The 5164-nt window shown below is 35.1% G+C and overlaps 2 non-coding genes across 2 annotated transcripts; both read right to left on the bottom strand.

Moving 5' to 3' along the window:
* Positions 1-967: 967 nt before the first annotated feature.
* On the bottom strand, positions 968-1075 carry LOC127740129 (small nucleolar RNA R71). The gene has a single exon (XR_008000810.1). It is a non-coding gene; the product is annotated as a small nucleolar RNA R71 (small nucleolar RNA).
* Positions 1076-1187: 112 nt separating this feature from the next.
* LOC127740130 (small nucleolar RNA R71) lies at positions 1188-1296 on the bottom strand. The gene has a single exon (XR_008000811.1). It is a non-coding gene; the product is annotated as a small nucleolar RNA R71 (small nucleolar RNA).
* Positions 1297-5164: the final 3868 nt, after the last annotated feature.

The following is a 5164-nucleotide window of genomic DNA, read 5'->3' as shown; positions in this document are numbered from 1 at the left end:
ATCAATAATCCAAATGTGACATGTAATTCGACCTAAGAACTACTTTTAAATTTTATTAGAAAACTAAATAATTTGTATGCTTAAATTTTGATTAATTAATTTATGACTAAGTAATTCTTGAGAAACTGAGGAACCAATGAATTGGAAATCAGTTACTAAAGATTTGTTATGAAATATCTTGCAAACTTCAAGATAAGTAAACAAGGTTTGATTTCTCTAAAAGCATAAACAACTCCGAAGTCTTTAACCCTCACTATTACTGTCGTCTTTCAAATCAACATTCAAGCTCTTTGTTCATAAGCATTCAAGCGTTTAAGGTTCTCATGCTCTCAGCATGACACAATTTTGTCCCCTTTAAAATAAGGTTTTATTAATCTAGTTTGGAATTTAATCTTCCATTTGTTTGCTAAATGTTTTAATCCTCGTGGGAAGGATATCTACTCACTGTGGTATTACTTGAGTGATCAAATACACTTGCCATTATCCGTGAGCTTCAATTTTTTCTCATTAAGTGTTTGGCGTCGTTGTCAGGAATTAATAGAGATTGACAATGTAATATCCGATTAAAACATAACTTAGATCTTGTTTACTTTCTTTTCTTTTATTTCACTTTTTGTTTTTTTATTTTGAGTTTACTTCTTTATCTTTTCTTTTATTTTCTCTATTCTTCTTTTTCACGTTTTCTTTTTCCTTTCTTATTTTTCTTTTTTTTGTTGATCCTCTTTTATTTTATCTTCTTTATTTTGTTTAAATCTTTTCTAAATTTATATCATATTTCACTTTCTTTTATTTTTTCATCCCTTTAGTTGGTTTAAAATTCCTTATCCTTTAGTTTCTTTTATTCCACGTCCTTTTTCTTTTCCTAATTCTTCTGTCTTTATTATTTCCTCCCTTTATTCCACAAGATATGTTTAATCTTGTTTTCATTGGTGTTAGACAGAATAACAACTGATAATGAATGTGTAATATGATTAAGAAAGGACATCACTTCTTTTTCTCAAAAAGAGAATGAACCATTCTATGAAGCATGGGAGAGGTATAAAAAATAGCTCAAAGGATGTCCACGTCATGCCCTATTCAATTGGTTGATAATATACTTCTTTTCTGCTCCCTTTATTGCACAAGATATATTTAATCTTGTTTTCATTGGTGTTAGACAGAATAACGACTGATAATGAATGTGTAATATGATTAAGAAAGGACATCACTTCTTTTTCTCAAAAAATCGAATGAACCATTCTATGAAGCATGGGAAAGGTATAAAAAATAGCTCAAAGGATGTCCACATCATGCCCTATTCGATTGGTTGATAATATACTTCTTTTATGATAAAGATTTTCAAACCTCGAAAGTAATAATCGATTCAGCAGTAAAAGGTTCATTACTAAAAATAACATCTGAAGAGGTATTAGCAGCAATAGCGATTATAGCCAACAATTTGAGGAAGGAAAACTATAAAGAGATGAATAAAACACACAACATTGAAAAGCGCTTGTTGGGAGACAACCAAACCATGATTAATATCTTCTTTTGCATTCTTGTTCCTTTTGGTTAAGAGCACTTAGTTATTATCATCATCTTATTCTCCTTCTTCTTCCTCTATTGCATGCATATTTCCATTCTTCTGATTTATGTTAAAAAAAATAATATTTTGGGGATTATGCGATAGGCGCCATGATCACATGCCTGACGTGTGAATCAATAAAGTTCCCAGGGAGTACAAATGCAAAGATACCTAGCATCCTTAACTGACGCCGGACATTTTCAAATTCAATACCCCTAATTTAAAATCACATTGATTAAGGTTTTATCTTATCCTTTTTCTTTCCATGCACGTATGCTTTTTCCATGATTTACACCCATTATTCTGGCAATCTTAAGTTTAACATAAATCTCTAAGCTTGGTGTAAACCCTTAAGTTTAGTGTTGGTAACACCATGGACCAGCACAAGAAGTAGTGATGATAACTGAATAAACTTGGGTAAGATAGAATAATATGAATCCTCTCTAATTGGGCCAAATGGGCCAAAAATGCTAATGAGTTGGACTGGGCCCAAGTTAGGCCCAAGCCCAACATATAAAACACCTTAAGTGAGGCTAACTCAGCCCCATTTCACCACATAACTCAAAAACACAGCTGAAGTGAAAGAGGAAAGAGGAGAGAGCTTTTCCACCATTGTTACTATTCATCACTAACTTCCCAAGCTCATAACTTGAGCTACGGTGCTCTGATTTGTGTGCCGTTAGTTGCTACGCGAAGATCTTGTCGTGTCTGTTAGTTTCATCCATCTTTTGTTGGTAAGATTTTGAAAGTTCTTCTCCATTCTGCATTCCTAAGAAATTCAAAATTTTGCACTTGAGTATTGAGTAGATTTTGTGTTTTTGATTTATTAGGTGGTATCTAAGGTTGGGTTATTGGTGGTTTATTCCACAAACACCATTGGGAAAGGTAAGAAATCTCTTTACCTTTGTGGATTTGTGAATTTGGTAACTCTATGTTAATTTATGGTAATTTGTATGATTTTATTTTGAGTTCTTGTGATTGTTGGAATTTATTGGAGCTTTGGATGTCAGTTGATGATCTGTTGGTGATTGGAGACTTCTTTTGGACACAAATTTGGTGTTTTGGATGTATTGGGAATCGGTCAAGGTATGGTTTTGGTTTTCTCTATATAATATGTAATATTTCTGGATACTTAGACTAGTAAACCTTAGCATAGGATTGAATTGGTTGTTGATAATTGTTGATGTATGATGATTTTGATGATTGTTATGATTTTGATGAATGATCATGTTGATTTATGTTGTGGGGTTGAATAATGATGATTATGAGGATTGATAATGAATTATAAGGCTTGTTGATGTTGATAAATGTTGAGGATGATGAAATGATGTTTTGTGATGTTAATTATTGAGATTTGAGTTTTGTAAGTGAAATTTGGTGTATAGAATGGATGATATTATATGTTTCTAAGTTGTGGAATGATGAGAAGGTATATGACTATAATTTAGGTACATTGGGATTGTTTTGGATGTGGAATAAGGCGTTTTGAATTGAGAGTTTTGGTAAAAGTGAGGTTTAAAGGTTTTCGGTAAAAACGGATTATTGGCCATATTTGGCGGATCAAATATTAAGCCTTGATTTTTGAAATTGATTGAATTTCATATCAAATTAAAGATAATTCAAAGAGCTTTAAAATGGTATTAATTTCGTGGAAATCGAAATTTCGTAGAAAAAGATATGATCGTTGGAAGTTGGTGTCAAAAATCTAAAATTATGTGATGTTGTAGAAAATTGTAAGTTCTGGTTTGTGTGCTCACGCACACACCTGTGGCTATACAATGAGCAGAACGAGTGTTATGACTCATGCGTATGCACGAGGGCTGTGTGCACGCACACCCTGTGGAAGTTGCAAGTTGTGCGTACGCACAAGTTGGGAAGAGCCTTCTGTTGAGTGCGTCCGGACGTATTCATGCATACGCATAAAATAGAAATTTACACCTTGTGTGCGTATGCACACCTCTATGCGTACGTACAAGCCCTGCTTTTCAAATAAAAACCTTGTTTTCAATCATTTTACCTTCCCGGTAAGCTTGTAAACTTTTGTAACACTTATTTAACGTTCCTTAGCTTGTATTTAGGCTTTGAAACACAGAGAATACCCTAAGTGAGTTTAACTAGATATTTTTTGGTAAAATGTTTAGAAGATGGACTTAGGTTTTTGAAGTTTGTGAGTGGACCATTGTAGTACTATATTGATGATGAGTATGATGAGCTATGAAAATAAGAAAATTCATAAGGTTTGTGACGAGTCTGTGAACATAAGATAAATGAGAAAATATTGAATACTGGAAGTGATCACTGATGGAATATAGATATATATATTATTTTGTACTGAGATAGTTGAGACGCCGTGCGCCTGGCAAGGATGGTTGGTTAATCCCGCTAGTCGAGGTCGCGACTGCGGCGTAAGGTCGATGATTTATCCCACTTACATTGAGATGTGAGGTCTGTTGTTGAGTATCCCATTTGCATCCTTTCAGAATCACAAGAGTGTGCCGGGTACTATATCTCTGAACCGCGTGCCAGGCACGATATCCCTGGGGTTCCCACTTATATTCATGACCGAAAGGCGACATTCCCATGGGAATGTGTCAGGTTGGCAGTTGAACCAACAATGTGATATCACAGCAAGTAGGACAAGCATTCATCATATGTATTACTATGTGTTTATGGTACACGGAATCGTGATTCACACTTTTTCACAACTCCGTGCAACTGACCAGCAAGTGCACTGGGTCATCCAAGTAATACCTTACGTGAGTAACTGTCGATCCCGCAGAGATTGCCGGCTTGAAACAAGCTATGGTTATCTTGTACCTCTTAGACAGGCGATTAATAATAAAAAGGATTTTGTTTGTGAAAAGTAAAAGAGCATGAAAAGAATGGTACTTGTTATTCAATAATAGAGAGCAGGTTGAGGTTTTGGAGTTGCTTTGTCTTCTGAATTTCTGCTTTCCCACTGTCTTCTTCTTCCAGAAACGCGTGTCCCTTCCATGGCAGGCTATATGTTGGTGGATCACTGATGAGCGGATAATTTATACGCTTTTTGGCATTGTTTTTAGTATGCTTTTAGTATATTTTAGTTAGTTTTTATTATATTTTTATTAGTTTTTAGTTAAAATTCACTTTTCTAGACTTTACTATGAGTTTGTGTGTTTTTCTGTGATTTCAGGTATTTTCTGGCTGAAATTGAGGGTCCTGAGCAAAAATCTGATTCAGAGGCTGAAAAGGACTGCAGATGCTGTTGGATTCTGACCTCCCTGCACTCGAAGTGGATTTTCTGGAGCTACAAAAGCCCAATTGGTGCTCTCTCAACAGCGTTGGAAAGTAGACATCCTGGGCTTTCCAGCAATGTATAATAGTTCATAATTTGCCCGAGATTTGATGGCCCAAACCGGCGTTGCAAATCAGCATTAGAATTCCCGGCGTTTAACGCCGGAACTGGCATAAGAATTGGAGTTAAATGCCCAAACTGGCATAAAAGCTGGCGTTTAACTCCAGAAAAAGTCTCTACACATGAAAGCTTCAATGCTCAGCCCAAGCACACACGTTTAACTCCAGAAAAAGCCTCTACACATAAAAGCTTCAATGCTCAGCCCA

Source organism: Arachis duranensis, chromosome 6 (assembly GCF_000817695.3).
Source record: "Arachis duranensis cultivar V14167 chromosome 6, aradu.V14167.gnm2.J7QH, whole genome shotgun sequence".
Classification (NCBI taxonomy): domain Eukaryota; kingdom Viridiplantae; phylum Streptophyta; class Magnoliopsida; order Fabales; family Fabaceae; genus Arachis; species Arachis duranensis.
This window is presented reverse-complemented; position numbering and strand designations above follow the sequence as displayed.